Raw genomic sequence first — 19,296 nt, forward strand, 5'->3', positions numbered from 1 at the left:
CTAGCATATCCCTCTTGTTTGGATCTTGTTTAGAGATAGAATGCCAGGTGCACTGGGTAGCCTAGCAACAGTACAAGGCTGAAAGCCTGGCTTGCTGACTCATCCATCCTCACTTTAGCTCAGGAATGTGTGTAATTGCAGAGATGGGTATAAAAACCAAGACTGCATTGCATTCGCTGTCTGGGGGCAACGGGGGGGGGGAGTCTATGAGAAACCATGTTTGGTGGATTTTACATAGCAGTGTGAGCTAGCATGGCAAAGTGCTAGTGGATCTCTCTGTATATTTGTTTCTTTACTTCTTAGAACTCTATTATAGTAGTAATCGTGTTTAGCTATGTCTTGACACAATGAACACTTTATACTTTAAACAACTGAGTGGGAAAGGAGTTTTCTTAACTGGGGTTTCTGGAAAAGGCTGACTACTAAAAAGCAGAAAAACTCTGGTGTTCTGCTGGAAGACCTTGCTGGTGTTGTGCACTCTCTGCTGATCACACTGGTTGTGGTGAAGCCCCAACAGATAGTGGGCCCACGTCTGGTAGGTTATGGGCCAAGTCATAACACTCTACAAGTCATAACACTCCATAATCTCTAATCATGTCACTCTAGTAAACCAAACTTCTAAGAAAACAAGGAAAAGCTAGGGTAACTATTGGAAGGCATGTTCAAATAGCTAAAGCAGAATTTGCAACGTTTTTCCCATTGTTCTGATGTTGCTTTTCTGACTGTTTTATTACTTGTCTTTAAAGTTAACAGAAGACTCACCCAAAATGTTTAATGCCTCTCCTTAACTGTGATACACTGAAATGAAGATAGCAGTTAGTTTGGAGACAGCACTGCTTCAAAGGTACACAGCATATTTAGACAAAGACTCCTGTGTATTCAACTGCTGATGCACATCTGCTGAATATTTAAACTTCAACCTCGCTTTTATCTGATGTGGCCATCATCGCTGCGATTCATTCAAACATTCATATATATTTTGCTCAGCAACTCCTTGGGACAGTATTAACTCTGTATATTATGATTGTAGATTCAATAAGAATTGTCCCCAAGTAAAAATCTGTGTAGAAGTAAGTCACTGGATAAATCTGTCAAGAGATGCCACTATCACTTACTAAAGATCCTAGTTCATGGGACTCTTAGACTGTGTATATATGAAACACAGGTTTTCTGGGAAGGCATAATATTTTCAAAGTCTTGATACATCTGTTCAAAAGTTTATAATTTCAATTACTTAATACTGCTAAACTCTTTGGATTCGGAATGCAAACTGCCTCTTTATACTTGCTTAATGCTTCAAGACCAAAACGTTGTTGGAAAAGTCTAATACTTGCCTTTGGCTTTTGTAAAATAAGCCGGAACATTTAGTGTAATTCAGGGGTAACACATTCAGTAGAAAGATTATATTTACTCAGCAGATTTATCACCAGGAAAACTGCCTCCTTCCTCCTAGCTCAAGCAGAGCCTTATAAACTGTTGGGCTAACAAAGAACCAGAACACTGCTTTAAAACTATATGCAGTACCTTAAGATCATCAATATTTTTTTAAAAGGCTTTCATTGTTTTCTGGTGTTTTTTGTTTTGTTTTGGTTCTTTTACTTGCATGCTGGATTCTGAGCATTTGATACTGTTACTGTATGTCAACTTCTTCCATTACCACCAGAACTTAAAAATAAAATAAAAAATCAACCTCTGGTCTACAGTTTGCCTACATAAAATCTGTCATGATTGTGTGGGGGCTGGAAGGCATGCAAAGCAAGCAAGACTTTAACGTATCATGAAAGCAAGCAGATGTTTTCTCATATGCAAATCATGCTTCACTTCCCAGGCGCTGGTAACTAGGACAAAAAGCACCTTATTTTGTGAAGATTTTTTCCCCACCCCCACCCCCAACACACACACACACACACACACACACACACTGTCATTTACTCTCTGATACAAAATCAAAACGAAAGGAATTGTTTGATAAAGGAGGGCAGTCTCTTTCATGACACATAAGACATAACTGTACTGAAAATGATTAGCTCTGAAGAAAGCTATGGTGTAATCTTCACATACTTCTTCGGTGCAATTTTTAAAGTTTCCACATAATAAAATGCTGCATATAACACAGTTAGTATAAAAATATAGTATATCCTCTACAGTAAACTGAATATTTCATGTTTATAATAATTAGAAGTGTATCTATCTGTGATGAATGACTAGTGCAAATGACTAGGGCAATCCCTTAACACAGACCTATTTTACCAGTATTCATCCAAGGTAGGCAGTGTCTTACATTTCAGATCTGCTGGAGCCCAGTATTTTCAACAACCATTTTTACTAAGCCCATTTTAATTTTATCTGTAGATAAAAAGTTAGCTTCAGGGTGCATTTCCACTGAGTTAACTCTTGAAACCTCTTTTCAAGTTCTCTTAAATAGCCAACTGTTATTTGAAGTTACCCCATTCTACTCCTTTCAAGTTCTCATGTACAGAGGATTCATGAAAATGTCAAGACTTTCACTTTGCAACTTTCTTGCTTCTTCTGAATGTCTCCATGCTTGTTCCAGAGTGGAAATTAGACTCCGCCCCTGTCCTTCCTGTTGAATTCCAGAATTCTTGCAAGCCTAGCATGAAATGAAAGGCTGATCATTTGCTGATTTGTTTACACAAGTGAGAAAAAATAGAAAAGGGGAAGGGTGTTTTTCCCACCCAACATGGAACAAGAATCCTCTTCCTTCTCCAATTTTTCCATAATGCCGAAAGAGACTACAAGTGTGTCTCAAATTAAAATAATCCAAACATGCAGTCACTGGGAAAATATGTTATTGCTGAAGCCGGCAGTACTGCAGAACCCTCTCTAATTATCAAACTAGCTTCCACAAAGTCATCCATGACAAGCAGTAAAGTAAATGAGGGGGGTCAAAAACTCTGCAAAGTTGGGAAGCACTGAAGAAACTATAAGTCTTATTCTTTACAGTGCCCCAATTCCTTGACAATTATTTTTGGCTGTACTAAGTGAATCTCTAATAGTAATAACATAAACTTCAATGACTTGTAATGGTACTCTGTCCAAGCTTCAACCACAAGTTTTATTTCTTCTTTTCAAAAACCAGAAGACCAACTAACTAGGCAGCGTAATAATAAATTTTTAAACTAGGAACAAACAACCCACCTTTTGTTGCCAATATTATCTAATATTAGGACTCTACTGTGGGTCTATGAATGCATGAATATTCTTTATCACTGCTGTAGCATCTCAACAAAGGAATTCTGATGACTATCAAACTGAATACAAATAGGAATTTTTGAAGGTAAAGCATTAATTTATCCTGTTTCATGCACCAAATCACCAGCCATAGCTATCCAAACACCAGGTTTTAAGAACATTTGCCAGTTTAAATATGAGATGCATTTCTAGCTCCTTTGTAATTGGATTACTACCATATTTTTTTATCCAAGAGTCTGCTCTACTATCAATAATGATTGCTGCTAATCTGATTTTGATTTCAATTTGTCAACCAGATACTATACTACAGAGTTATACTATAACAATATTAATATAGAATCATCTCCATCGTCAATTGAAATTACTTACATTAGCATATATGCACAATTTAGATTTTCCAATCTTATATGGGTTATCTTCCTTTTTACTATTTGGAAGAGGCTCAATGCTTACAAAAAATTGCATAGCTGAAAAAGCCAAACTTGCCTCATCTCTTGATAAAATAAAATAAAATGTGAATTATTCATTGCAGCTTATGTGGTCAATGTATTATATTATTACTTGCTTTCATATTTATTTAATACTTTCCACCAACCTCTACCTTAGCCTGTCAAAACTTTTGAGCACCATGAAAATGTGAAAAGTTTACCAATTTTGAGACAAAAAGGTTACAACAATATTCTGTAGGCAGAGGGAAATGGTGCCTTCCTACCCAAAGGCCAAACCACCTAATATTGTATTGACATTTTCAACAGCACCTGTGATTAGATTAGATCCAATTTATATATGACTTCCCTCAAAAGGCATCCCAAAACAATCTGCAGGGGAAAGATACAATATACAATAGAAATCCACTGAAGTGAAATACAGTGGTACCTTGGTTTACAACCAGAATCCATTCCGGAGGTCTGGTTGTAAACCAAAACAGGTTGTAACCCAAGACGTGCTTTCGCCAATGGGGCCTCCAATTATTATTATTTTTTTAATGGGTTGTAATTCAAAAAAAGGGACACACACTTCCAGGTTTGACATGGTTGTAATCCAAAACGGTTGCAATCCAAGGTACCATTATATACTAAAAGTGTTCATGCACAAAAATCACCCAACTGCATAAAGTAATAACTGCAGCCACTTAAGGATCAACAACAAAAACAAATGACCAGAACCCACACAATTATGCCTGGGCATAAATTAAATAAATCTACATCCTTCTTCTGGCACCAAGCAAGGCTCCCTGGAGAAGGAATTCAACAATCAGAAGTCACCACAGAAAAGGCTCATCCTCTCACTGCCACCTTTCAAGCATCTGTTGGGGTAGGTACATGAAGAATTGTATTTCAAGAAATAGTAAACAACTCTTGCAAAAATAAAAAAGACATTTCTTAGACTTCCAAGCAGAATCAACAAAGATTCAGATACAACGAACTTCCAGGCTGCTTATTACTAGAATAAAGTTATCATTCCTTGCTTATATAAGGAATATTTAAACAGAATTGCTATATATGGTGTTTTGGCCTGGTTTCTACATCACACTAAACTATTATTAAAGCAAACAAGGATTCAATGTCTACAAGCAGTGTGGTTGTGCACTTTGCTAAAAAGCCCACACTTCACTCTTGCCCCACTACTGTATGTCTTATTGCTATGTGTGAATCTGGGTTCAAGTTTTGTTTCCCCAAAGAAAACCACAAGAAGGGAGCAAAAAAACCACAAGCTCAAGATTCTAGTTTGTTTCCTCCCCAAGCGCAACATCAGCAGGAGCAAGGAAGGAGTGAAACATATGCTTTAAAGCAACATGCACCAGAATGCTGTTCATGTACAATAAACCAGCCTTTTAAAGATTAATATTTCCCAATGGGAGGCATTCCATGTAAATCAAAATACTACACGTACACCATGTAGGTAGGTAAAAGGTAAAGGGCCTCTGGACAGTTAAATCCAGTCAAAAGTGACTATGGGGTGCGGTGCTCATCTTGCTTTTCATGCCAAGGGAGCCGCTGTTTGTCCACAGGTCATGTGGTCAGAATAACTAAACTGCCACTGGTGCATGGAGGACAGTGACAAGTGCCAGAATGCACTGAAATGCCACTTACCTTCCCACCACAGTGGTATCTATTTATCTACTTGTACTGGTATGCTTTTGAGCTACTAGGTTGACAGAAGCTGGGACAGAGCAATGGGAGCTCACCCCGTTGCGCAGATTTGAACTGCCAACCTTCTGATCAGCAAGCCCAAGAGGCTCAGTGGTTTAGAGCACAGTGCCACCCACTCCCTTTTTACACCCTGTAGTAGTAGGATGGGACGATACTACATAGATAGTACATTTTTTCACCAAATCCAAAGTCATAACATTTTTCTTAAAACATCTAAAAAGACTGGCAAAAGTCTCCTTGATTATCCCATCCAGCTGTAACAGGCAGAGGTAGCATGATAATAAGGCAAAACCATATATTCAAGTATGTCGTCATAATATACATTGTAATGTGATTGCAAGATGGCTTTAAGTTATTTAACAGTCAATAATTTTGGAAGCTGCTTTCAGGGCATCTGTTCAAGGTGGGTTGTACTCACATTTTAGGTTTTTGAGATTTACTCTGGTCATGTGTGTATAGATGCTTTCAAAGTTTCTTAAAATGGTTCTAACAAGTAACCAGGAAACTCTTACGCACGAGTGCTCTTACAAATTTTCACCATCTAATCTCAAGGAAATAATATTCTTGATTTTGTGCAATTCAGTAGTGAAGGAAGTGACAATATACCAGAAAGATCTACTCAGAAGGAAACTGGTCTATAACCCAGAGCATCCAAGCGTGAAGGGAAACGAGTCAGGATTTAAGTATCACCTCTTATTTTTTGATGGATTATAAGGCTTCAGAATTTCAGTTTAAGGACTTCAATGGGAAATCAGTCTGTACAATTATTGGATGACCAATTTTTATTAAGCAATTAGTAGAGAATCTGTTTGCAGGGCTTATATAAAATAAGCAGTGGTTACTACAATTAACCCTGTGTTAATCATGCTCACACTAGCCCATTTACCTTGGGGTCAAAGCCTTAAAAAAAGGGGGGGGGGTTCAGAAAGCATGAAGTGTTCTCTTCAATCCACTCAATTCAGTTCACCCTGCCCCCTGGTTCACATAGCATTATGTGGCTACTTAGTTTGCTCAGTTCTCACCAAGTTGTTTTTGTGACTGTTTTTTTAAAGAATTTTAAGAGTTCTGTAACCCTTGGGGTTCCTCAAAACCTGCTTATACCTTCTGCTTATGCATGGACAGTGCTGTTTTAACTACATAAGGATTGGCACTTAAGAGACGGAGTTCATTATTAGCACATGGGATGATGGCAATCTCTGACTCCATACTTAACACGTAATAATTCAAAGAAACAGCTTGTAAAGTTTTAATAAAGAAGAACCTTGTAAAACGGTACACTTGAGGGGAGATGATTTCTCTCAGCCCTGATTTCATTCATGGGGATAAGAAGAACATCAACTACTATCTACCGGTTGATTACATCTAGCCTGCCATATTTTTTGCCCTCCAAACCCAAAATACTACTGACGGTATTCCAAAGCAATTCTTCACATCTGCATAGCACAGAAAAAACTGACGTGCTACAAATTAAGAAAAATAATAATGGGTTGTTCCAGCTATAACACAATTCCTTTATGACACCATTTTGCTACTTAATGTCTTTTAGTCCGAACAAACTTGTAAGGACAGATTGTGTCCAATACCACACAGTGAGCTTCAAGGTCAATTGTTGATTTGAAAGATTGACTTCGCATTAACCAATATTCTCTGCACATGTCACCAGAAACCAAAGGCTAAAGCATTTTCTGAACACAATTCAGTTGTTGAAAATCATTACACACACATGTGGTACATAGCGACCATCTATCTTACCTTGTTTTTGCCCCTTCTATTCAGTGAGGCTTAAAATGTGAAAGACGCACAACAAAAATGGCATTCTCCTTGACTACTAATTCTCCCCTCCTTGTTCTTCATGTTGCATTTGTTGCACATAGATATAAATCAGCATTTTGCTTTCATGTTTTTAATAAATCTTTAAAATTTAACTTAAAATGATTAAAACTAACCACTAAGCTTCTCTTATAATAGCTTAATAAAAAAAAGTCTGGACATAAGCAGGTTGGCCCAATCATTAGGGGTTAAAGTGAACCAATCTCTACCAGATACACAAAGTAAAATGAATTTTTTCTATTTTAAAAAACCAACAATTCCCCGTAACATGAATATTTACATTCTACCTACCAAACATGGGCATTTCATTGTCACATGAAAAAACGGAATTGCTCTTGTCTCTCAAATAGCTACTAAGCCTTACTTTATCAATCATTGGATATTTCGTTTTTTGTTTGAGAGGGTGGAGCTAGGGCAGGAGAGAGTGAAGCAGAAAGTAGTAACAATCGGGGAAAAGGTAACTAACTGTACATGTTCTTATATTCCTGTACTTAAGATGCAATCACTCACTTGCCAGAGAATAAATTCAATAAGACTTATTTCTTAGTAAGCAAGATTGCACTGTTAACCTTAAACTGTCATGGATGCCCATTGTAAAAAAGGCACAATATGGTTAGGGGAATATTTAAAAAAACATTACCTCTACAGGTTAAAAATGGAAACATTTTGGAAAAATATGTTAAGTGTAAACAGTACTTTATTTAGTAAATTAACATGGTTTAGTGGTCAGATTTAGGAATTGTTTAGGAATAGTGTCGATTTAAATCAGCATCATTTCTTGCTCATTTAGATAACTGTGATCTACTGTCTTTTTCCGTGTATAAGACTAGGGTGTTTTTTTAACCAAAAAATTAGGTTTAAAATTGGGGCTCGTCTTATACACAGGTAGTACTGAGAGATGTTTTCTTAATTTGGAGTCCCCCAAAATAAGGGGCGTCTTATATACGAAAAAATACGGGAAATCAATCCACCCTGCTTTGAGGGTCATGAACCCCTTTTGGAAAACCCATGTCTAAGCAATTTGATCTTTTTCACTGTTCTAGCATTTTATCTGTAAAAGAGAATAATCTGCCTCAGATTGTTTATTTTAGGGAAAAAAATTTAATGCAGTGATTGTAATACGGGAGCATATGCAACATTGAACAGATATTGTTACCCTCAGGACTCATTGCCTGAAATATGATCCCAAGTCTGGAGAAACTAACATATCGATTTGGTTCAACAAATGCTGAATTGCAATACAAAATTATACACCAAAATGAGGTGTTTTTTTCCACCTACTGCTCTTGAGACCTTCTCTCCCCGCAAGAACAGCAGGGAGGAATCAGAGGTTCAGGCCAACAAAAATAATTAGAACAGCCTTTTCATCCAGCATTCAGCTATCACGTTATGTAAATGTTAAAAAAGGTGACCCTTTCATGATTTGAAATACAGAAAAATCCTGTGTAACAATAAGATACCTTCCATATATTAGAGAAAAAGTAGAGGACCACTGTTTAAGATGCTGGAAGTTTTTCCTTACATTTGTATATCACTGTTTAAGATGCTGGAAGTTTTTTCTTACATTTGTATATCTTAATGTTAGGTAGCAAAACACCAAGGAATGAAATGGCATAAACAACTGCCAAGAGTGATCTTCCTTCAAGTCCAATGCCCTAAACCTCCTGTGTTAGCACATAAATTCACAACACAGAGTCTCAACTGCGCTCTAATTAATGATTATTTCCTGACTTGTCTCAATCAAAAACTTTGAAAACTGAAAAAGGTGTCCCCCAAGCACCCACTAATCATTCTGCAGATCCTTTCTTTGCTAATAGAAGGACGGCTTTCGGAAAAACAGTCCTCCTCTTTGGTGAAGCAGTGGCCTTTTGACTCTACAACATTGAATAGCTATTCAATCACAGCTAAAATGTCAGCCTCCCTCCATTAACCCCTTCAACCCCTTCTGGCAACAGCAAAGTATAGAGTCCAGAATAGCTGGTTAATCAGAGAAGCCAATTCCAGTTATCTTAAGAGTTCTAACCACATACTTTTAAGTATGTTCTGAATTTTACTAAACAGGAGCTTTTAGTTATAATTCACACAGATGTCTTTTCCCTTTGTAATGGTAACTACCGTATTTTTGCACCATAACACTCACTTTTTTCCTCCTAGAAAGTAAGGGGAAATGTCTGTGCGTGTTATGGAGGAAATGCCTACGGGTGGCATGCCTACGGATTTTCCTCCTCTAAAAACTACGTGCGTGTTATGGGCAGGTGTGTGTTATAGAGCGAAAAATACGGTATATTATAGGGCTGTAGTCTAGCACATTACATCCTCCCAATTGATACAGTCATCTCATACTGAACTGTGAAGCACAGTACCGGTGCTAGGAACAATTGAAATATCACAGAATTTGCCTTGCATCAGATCAGACAATTGGTTCATTCTGCTCCATATTTTCTGCACTGGCTGACAACAGTTCTCTTTAGCTTCTGGTAGGCTGAGAAGAAATCCCACCAGAAATGCCGAGGCTTGAACTTAGGATCTTTTGTATGCCAAATATGTGCTCTACACCTTAGCTATGACACTTTAGTTACATGATGGTAATAAACATCATCAGTTAAGTCACCAAGGAAGTGTTTTCCCCTCAAATTTGCCTTGCATTCTACAATGTTAATGCAGTCTGTAAAACAGGCCAATTTACCAAGTAAATGTTCATACACCTTGAGTATACTACCAGTAGCTTGCTGCTTTGGGGTAAACACAAAGGATCAAACAGCAGTCCACAATCAATTAGTTTGGTATTTTCAGTTTTCATTAGTTATATATTTTTTCACATTAGAAAAGAATGCAGCTTACATATGTTAAGTACATCTGTACATTGGATTCTTACCCACCACAGCCATCTGCTTTTGTTAAATTACCACCTTTCCTGAGAGATAAAAGGTTTAGTTTGTTTCACTGTAGCATTTAATAAAGCATGGTAGAACTTCATAGTGTCTGTGGGATACAGCATGTGGTTTTTAAAGGCTGTTTTTAAGGGAACGGTAGATGAAGCTTAATTTTAACTGAAGAAAAGGGGAAATTTAACATGTTAAGATGACTAATATATAGCTACACTGTAACTGCAAATGTGGCACACTATATTGAGCATCAGTAGCTAGTATGGTGTAGTGCTGCAGAACCATCCTATCAACACCAGTATCACTACTATGGTGAATTCATGATTGCGTGGAGGACACTATCCAGTACTCACATGTAGTATTGGACTCAGTGTACATGCCGCTCTGATCTCTGATACTGAGAGTTAAAAACAGAGGGATTGGAGATCAAACCCCTGCTCAGCCATAAAGCTGACCAGGTGGACCGAGGCCATTAACTATCTCTCTCGCTCTTTAACCTGTCTCATTAGAATTCTTATTTGAACAAAATGGGTTAACTTCACAGCCATCATCCTGAACTCCTTGGACCAGGCATGTCCAAAGTCTGTTTGGGGGGCCTAATCCGGCCCTCCGGTTGCTTTAATCTGGCAGTTTATTTCCTGGGGTAAAATTCTTAAAAAACCTCAACAAGTTCAATCCCAGAAAAAAGCTCAACACTTTCAATCCTAAAAAAGGTCAAAAATCTTGGTTGGCCCTCATGGCCTTTCACTTCATCAAATCTGGCCCTCTTTGAAAAACATTTGGATGCCACTGCCTTGGACAAAGGTGCAATCAAACAACTATAACTTTAAGAACTATGCCTGAATTTGCTCTTCCTTCCCCATTCCCCTTTTCCTTTTTTTCAAGACTGTAAGCCTCATGCAGGTACAGTCTTCAGTTTTTACGGATATAAAAGCGACTCTGGGATTTTTTTTTTTAATGGGGGGGGGGATGATTCATCATACATAGTGCAAGCAGCTGGGGTTTGCAGCACAACTGGCTAGCAGGTAGGGGGCCTGTGAACCTATTTACATCACAGTCAGGCTGTGCTCTTGCCTGATTCTTCCATTCAATGTTGCAGCATGTTCTCTGGCTCATTAGAACAGATGCAAAACTACACCAAGGCACTTGATCAGCAGAAGGGATGAATGTATATGCATTATTTGTATATGTATGGCATATGACTTATGGCAATGTACCATATTTGGAGTTAACTTGTGGCATACTTTGGTTTTAAGTTCTGCCTGCAATAGGCAAAAACCTTACTGGCACTTGCAAAGACCTCTTAGAATGAATTGTTAGGCGTAAACTGCACAGTTCACTGCACACAGCAAAAATAAAGATGTAGAAGTATGCAAGAGCAAATGGGAAGAGGGGAGAGCTGGTTGAAAAGAAAAGGCAACAGAAATAAGCACCGCCTGGAAGAAAGGGAGGCAGAAAGATTCTTTTTTCAAGTTTTTAGAAAAGACAAGACATCAGTAAATTTTCAAGCAGTGCAATTTATGGCTTCATCTCTGCATTTCTGGATTTCCTGGACAGTGTTTCAGCAGGTAAAGGTAAGTGCATCAGCAAATCAGCTGCTGAGTTGGAGTGGGAGGGGGAGTTGTGTTAGTGAACCTGTTAATGCATAGTAATAGCATGTACAGTTGGTGTCTGACGGCAACATAGTATAAACTTGTTTCATACCGATAGAGGCGTATCAAAATTAATATCTCGATTTTTTAAAAGGCATGTCAAGGACTTTCACAATTATCCCTGAGTGGAAGCAGATCTCCAGACTAAGCCAACATGCAACTGATCATTTTATTTGTAGTTAACTTCTGGAGTTGCCAACATGATGTGAAAAAGCACCACAGCACCCCAAAGGCATGAAATGGCGCCCAGCAGGTGATCTACTCTCCTCTGTGCTGAATTGTTCATCAATTACTCTCCTGACTGCCCAGTCCCTCCTTGTTCAGCCTTCAATGTCTGCACCCACTCCATTTCCTTTCTGATTGGGCGAGCTTTGGAACCCACAGAAAAAGATGATGAGAAAAAGCAAATGAATCAGTGTTAAACTAGTTTGCCTCTGTCACTGCTAGTGATATGAGGTGAGAATAGTCTCTGGAGAATATTCTCTGCTAGAAAATTCTCCAGAGAATATTCTCCACAAACTGTAAATTCTGTGTCGTCTACACAGCAGCTTTAAATGTAGACACCTCTTTAATTGAGAATATTCTCCAAAAGATTATTCTCAAGAATTTAACATCACTAGTCACTGCACAGAAAAAGTATGCTTGTGTAGAAGGGACTGTGTGTGGCTAAGATGAACATAACAATTATAAATAAGTCTACTCAGAAGCAAGCCCCACTAAGTTGCTCCGATGTGAGCATGCTTTTGATTCCAGCCTTAGGAAAGAGGGGGACAGATGAAGATAGGAGAGTAAGACAGGACTCCTTCACTTTTAATACTTTCTAGGAGAAGGAATTTCAGCAGATGTTGCTTGTCATGGAACTTAGGCAACTGTCCAAGGTTCAGGACTAGTGTTAGAAACTCAGATATATAAGCTACCGGTAATTTCCAAATGGCACCTCAGTTACAGTTGCCACAACAAAATATCTAAGAACCGGGTTTTTTCTGGAATGAATAATAATAATAATAATTACTATTATCATTGTCATCATTTCTATACTGCTTTATATTTTAAAGAAAAAATATCAAAGCAGTTTACAACACATTAAAACGTCAAATAAAACAATCCAGAATAAAACAAATTCAAGCTTCAAGGAAAATATTTCAGATCCTTGTCTTAAGTGACGTTTTACTTTTCCCGTATTTATTTACCTGCTTAATTTGTATAGCTGCCCCACAGCAGAAGTATTTTAGAAAGCTAGTGTGGTGTAGTTCTAGTGTTGGACTAGGACCTGGGAGATCAGAGTTCAAATCCCAACTCAGTCAGGAAGCTCAATGGGTGACCTAGGACCAATCACAGCCTCCTAATCTACCTCACAGGGTCATTGTAGGGATTAACTGAGGAAGTGAACCATGTACTCATTGGAGAAAAATGTGGAATATAAATGCAATAAATAAGCCCTTCTGCTTACCTGCTCAAGAAAGCTGGGCGGACCAGCCAGATGGAAATGTCAGTTGCCTACCTGGCATACAGAGATGTCCCAAGTGGTCACAACTGGACCCACGCCTGTTGCAAAACACACCTGGCGAATTTCTAATGCTGTTCAGGACCTGTACTTTGCATCTGGCCACCCAAGAGGTGGATGAGAAATGCAGAGTAATCTTATGAAGTTTTACTCAGACCTAAATCCCACCAAGTTAAATGGACCTTACTTGCATATAAGAATGCATAGGACTGCAGCCTGTGTTCAGTTTCATGGGCAAGTTGAACCCCACCAGTGAAATTGGTAGCTTACTATGTGAAGTGGGGCCAAATATTTGCTTTTTGAGGCTGAGACCCCATCTGTGTCATATATTGTCCATTTTGACTGGGCACACTTACCATGGCAGCCATTTTGTGGTGGGGCTCACAAGACTCTCAAATTTCCAAATGCACCCATGAGTCCAAGAAGGTTTGTGACCGCTGGTAACCCCATCTTTACAATAATGTTGTGGGAACAGCTACGTAGCTAATTAGTGTCTTGGTCAATTCTTTTAATACTAATCATCATTAAACAAATCATATAATAGGTATCTCTTCCCATGCATGAAGCTGAGTTATAAGTTTCACTATAATTGTTTTTGAATATCTTTTGAAACATGTAATATCTTTTGAATTATACTTTATGTGTTAAAATTTTAGACGGGTGTTTTTTTTTTTACAAAAAAGATTTTTCAATTAAATCAAGTAAGTTGTTATGATAGATATAATTTTCTTTTCCCATAATGTGCTTCAACAATGTAGTTCAAAAAATGAACCAAACAGATTCCTTTAGAAGACTGTGTAAAAGAAATGCTCAAACATGTTTGAATTTACTAGTTATGTTACTCATTTATTTATTTATTTGTATTTCATGTATTGTGTTTCTTGTATTACCTTGTTCTGATGGAAAACACCCTGTAACTACTTTGGCAAAGGGTGGTATAGCAACATCTTGATAGACAAATAAGTAACAGTATCAGGTACAGTGGTACCTCAGGTTACAGGCGCTTCAGGTTACAGACTCCACTAACCCAAAAATAGTACCTCGGGTTAAGAACTTTGCTTCAGGATGAGAACAGAAATCGTGCGGTGGCGGCGGGAGGCCTCATTAGCTAAAGTGGTACCTCAGGTTAAGAACAGACCTCCAGAACGAATTAAGTTCTTAACCCGAGGTACCACTGTATATCCACCAGAAACCAACAAGCCATATTGTAGTTTCCAATCCCCTGCCGAATGATGCTGCTTATTCAAATAGCAGCAGCCCAAAAGTCTAACAAAATATTAATGGTTTAATATTCTGGTTAATAAAGTGATAATTAAAATCACAGTTCCTCATTTTAGACATAAAAGAGAACTGCATTATAAGCTAAGCATGATTGGTGTTCCAACAGGCAAGAGGCATGGGAAGAGATATGAGCATGAGGCTGACAGTCATTCCTAGTTTGCTCAACTATGGTTTACCCATCCACGAATGTACATCCAAATGTGGCTACAAGCCACAATGAGTTTGTCCTACCTTCACTGCTAGAGGCAGTATGCCGTTGAATACAAATTACTGGGAACTGCAAGCTAGGAGAGGGCCACTGCACTCAGGGCCTGCTTACAGGCTTCCCATAGGCATCTCTTTGGCCCACTATGAGAATCGAATGCTGCATCAGATGGACCTTTGGCCTACAAGGCTCTTCTAATGTTCTTTGGATTGCACAGGAAGCAAATTAAGTAACAACAAAGAGATAATTTTGCATTTCAGCTAACCCTGGCCCAAAATCATCTACTACTGCTTTCACTGATGCAATTTCTACATACCTGAAGGGCTGAGGGAGAGGGAAAACAGAAATGCAGCTCCATAAATGGCAATGTGAACTGGTAATTTCAATGAAATCCAGATAGCAACCTTTTGGCACAATGCAGAAAACCCCCCTGAAGATCTACTGAAATGAATTCAAGCCATATACACACTTAAGTATTCAGGTTAAAGTCCCGAAATGGACTTTAGACATGCCTGCTTTAGGTATAAGAATAACATACTCAACGAAGTTTTTATATATCACTAGCCAGCTGTAGGGACACGGGTGACACTGTGGGTTAAACCACAGAGCCTAGGACTTGCCAATCAGAAGGTCGGCGGTTCGAATCCCCGTAATAGGGTGAGCTCCTGTTGCTCGGTCCCTGCTCCTGCCAACCTAGCAGTTCGAAAGCACGTCAAAGTGCAAGTAGATAAATAGGTACTGCTCTGGTGGGAAGGTAAACAGCGTTTCCGTACGCTGCTCTGGTTCACCGGAAGTGGCTTAGTCATGCTGGCCACATGACCCGGAAGCTGTATGCCGGCTCCCTCGGCCAATAAAGTGAGATGAGCACCGCAACCACAGAGTCAGTTATGACTGGACCTAATGGTCAGGGGTCCCTTTACCTTTACCCAGCTGTACTCTTCTCTCAAAGAAGCTGTCTGGGCCCCAAACCAAGGGTGGACTTTGGTAATCTTTCATAATATGGCACCCTGTGTGAGCCCAAAATTTGGCACCCCTAAATGGATCTTCTCAATTATGGATCTTCTCAATTTTGCGCCCCTTCAGCTCGGCACCCTGTAGGACAGCAACCCACAGCCCTAACGTTGATGCTGCCCAAACACACACACTGGTTACATTCAATCTAGCATATTGTATGCCTCTAAAGAAATTTCAGGAACTTCAAATCTGCTCAAAATTTGACTACTAAGATGTTAGTAGAAGCCTAATAGTTTGCTCATGTTACAATCAAATATTATTTGATTGATTGTATTTCCTGTTGGTATTCTAATCAAAGTGCCAGGCACCAGGTACTCTACATCCTCATCATCCCTGACCATTGATCATGCTGGCTGGGGCCCTGGTGGAAGTCCAAAACCTCTGAAGATCACCAGGTTAGGAGATGCAGCCCCAGAGTGCAGGATCCAAACCAATGGGTGCAGATGACATGAAATGGGATTTCAATTAATCGTCAGGAACAACTTCCTAATGAAACAAGCTGTCTGACAGTGGAACAGACTGCTCAGAAAGTGGCTATTAGAAGTTTAAGCAGAGGTGGATAGCAGCCTATCAGGTATGCTGTAGCAGCAGATTTCCTATATTTAGCAATATCTGGACTGGATTACCTTTAAGATCCCTTCCCATATTTAGCTTTTCTCTTAATGTTTTTATGTTGACCAGTTGTGGTTTCATTAGGTATTCAGTTTTTACTGTTCTATAATTGTTTGCTGTAATGCTCTTAAATTGCTGGTTGTAAGACATCTTGTAAGGTCTTTAGGTTGTATCCAATTTAAGAGTTTGAAATTAATGGTCCCAATCTGTCCATTATTTTCAATAGATCTTCTCTGATCAGAACATTGGGGAAAACCTTTTGTCCTAAAAAGCAGAGTTAAAATGTTTTAAACAAATAAGCTGAAAATAAAATTAATTAATTTGGAATCTTGAGCTATGTCCAAGATTGCATTTAAGCGAATTTCCCAGAATTTTATTTTAAGCAAATCTTCAGAAGGTTAAATGTTATTATTCCAATGGGTGGTTGCTCAAATCATTTTCAGAGGAACGTCAACAGTTCAAGAGTTGGGTGAAACCATTCTGGTTCTTACATGAACAGCTTTTTCTGTATTACTAATTCGGTTTATTACACTTGACGTATTTATTTAGGACCCACTCTAGGTGTGGTTGTAATTTGTTTTAAACTGTTTTACTTTTGAATTTTACATTGTAGTGACCCACCTTAGGACCTTCTAGTGAAGGAAAATAAAATTAAAAATATCCTTATCCTCCTCTTCCTCCTCCAGTGGAACAAAAAGAGAACATTCCAATCAACTTCTTAATTGCAAAGCACTTATCTATATTAGTTCTATTCATCAAAACTCACAATATTCGTTGAGATTCTGCAACATGTTCAAAAGTTTATTTAACCACACACATAAGAACTACCTAAGTGTGGTGAATAAGTTTATAGTGTATATGAGTTGATGTTCTGCTCTTTTGACAAGAACAAAATGTTCTATAATATAAAGGAGATAAATTATTCTTTGGTACAAGGTTGTAAGATTATACAAAAATGAAAGCTAACCTTTATTGGCCTATCTCTTGACTCACATGTTTTCCTCTCAAGTAAGCAATGCATTGCCTATTCAAATCAGTGATGAAAACCACCCTGCAAGGTAATATGTCCCTCCCCCCTCCCCACATTCTAGCATTCCCTACTGCTGTTATATGATCCACTAGTTGCTGCATGTCCCATAGTCACAGCTAGTCTTCCTGCAGGCTACGCCGTCTAGTACAAGATGACCTGTGTTCCAGTCAATACAACTTGTAGAACATTCTTAAGTTATGTCACGAGGCAGGAACACAAAGATCCAAGGTGATCTTAAACACAAGAACAGAACTTCTGCTGCTTACTGCTTTGGTCACCTACCAACCAATTATTCCACTTCCCCAAAAGCGAAACATCCCAAGTGGCCACTCTCCACTTACTCCAACTTGTGCCCAGCGTCAGCCCATCACCCTACAGTATTGACCAGCGTTTACCAGAAATCTGCCCCTAAAGCTCTTCCCTCCTCAAGAATCAGGAGCTAACACTTGATCTCTCCCGCAACGGCTCAGTCCAACTCAGTCCCGCTATTTTAGGCATCTACTCTGATTCCGCCTCGGCCAACCCCCTCGGGGATCAGCGCTACCCCCAAATGGCCTCCCCATTTCCGCCTTGGCGTTCTCGCCCGCCACCGGTATTCACGGCCGCCACCCCCGTGTCCCCGCTATGTGGGCCCTCTGCCTCTCCCGGCTCCTCATCCACGGCGTCGCCAGTGGCACACAACCCACCCACCCCCGGAAAGCGAGGGCAGCGCGGTCGACCCTTATCTCGCTCAGCGCCGCCGCCCGGCCGAGAACGAGCCGGGGAAAGCGCGCTCGAGGGCGGGAGGGAAGGCGGGCAGGCCCCGCGCGGGGGCGGGCGCACAGCGGCGGGCTCCGGGCCCAGAGAAGGCACTGGCGGGGTCGGCGAGGCGAGGCCGCCCCGTGGGGCCGCCGCCCTTCCATTGTCACCCCGGCCCCGCAGGGAGGGAAAAGAAGGGCCGAGCCGGGAGGGAAAGAGGGCCGCCACCCGGGAGGAGCCACCTCCTCGGGCGAGAGTCGCTCGCTCCCTCCCTCCCTCCCCGCTCTCGCTCTGGCTGCCGCCCGCTGGCCCGGCCCGAGAGTGTGAGCGAACGAGCGAGGGAGAGAGCGCGAGCGGGAGAGAGAGAGAGAGAGAGAGCGGGCCCGCTGCCCCCGCCCCTCGCGCCTCCATCTTGGATCTCAGCCTCGGAGCCCCCCTCCCTCCGCCCGCGCTGACTGCGTTACCTCAGCTGGGCCAGCGCCCCCGGGAATCCTACGGTGCCACGGGAGAAGGGTCCAGGCGGGCCGGGGCCAAGCCGGGCCGGAACGAACAAGCGGCGGTGCCGGGGGCCGCACCTCAGTAGAGCCGCAATCCTAAACCGCCATCTGGCGGCATTTCCTACCCGCCAATGGCGCAGCCGCCGCCGTCGCCAACCAGACCCAGCGCGCCTCCTGCCGGCCGCGTCCGCACACTACTCGAGCAGGCCCCGCCCGGCGGGGAAGGCGCCCAAAACAGCTTTCGCGCGAAAATGTGCGCGCGTGCGCGCTACTTTTCTGGCCCCGTTCACTCACCGTACACCTTTTGTCTGCGCGCGCAGCGAGTCCACCTCCGGACGGAAGTGGTCTACGTGACACTTCCGTTCTGGCAGGGGGTTGGTCGGGCGGCCTCTCCGCCATTTTTATGCGCGCCTCCGGGTAGGGTTAAGGCGCGTCCCCGAAGCGCTCCAGTGTTTGCGAGCTGTGTTGCCGCTCGCGAGCTTAACAGCAGAGGGAGCCGACAGCTTTATGGCTGCGCAAGTGGATGACGGGCCCAAAGCGTTTAACGCAGACGGAGAGTTATTTATTTTTAATCGCTATTATAATGTGATTTACAGTTCATGAAACGCGGGATGCGTACAGAGAAATTAAATATTTACGATCGTTTCTTCTAGCAAAAGCCATATTTAGGGCATTTCGTTAT

The 19,296-nt window shown here is 40.8% G+C and overlaps 1 protein-coding gene across 1 annotated transcript in view; it reads right to left on the minus strand.

Annotated features, from left to right (window-relative positions):
* STAG1 (STAG1 cohesin complex component) overlaps nt 1-18,788 on the minus strand; it is a 103,989-nt gene extending 85,201 nt beyond the window's left edge. Inside the window, exon 1 of the mRNA XM_082221711.1 lies at nt 18,582-18,788. The gene's annotated coding sequence lies outside the window, so the exon portion shown is untranslated. The remainder of the gene's footprint in view (nt 1-18,581) is intronic.
* Between the last annotated feature and the right edge of the window lie 508 nt (nt 18,789-19,296).

The sequence above is a fragment of the Podarcis vaucheri genome, assembly GCF_965113315.1.
Source record: "Podarcis vaucheri genome assembly, chromosome: 5".
Classification (NCBI taxonomy): Eukaryota; Metazoa; Chordata; class Lepidosauria; order Squamata; family Lacertidae; genus Podarcis; species Podarcis vaucheri.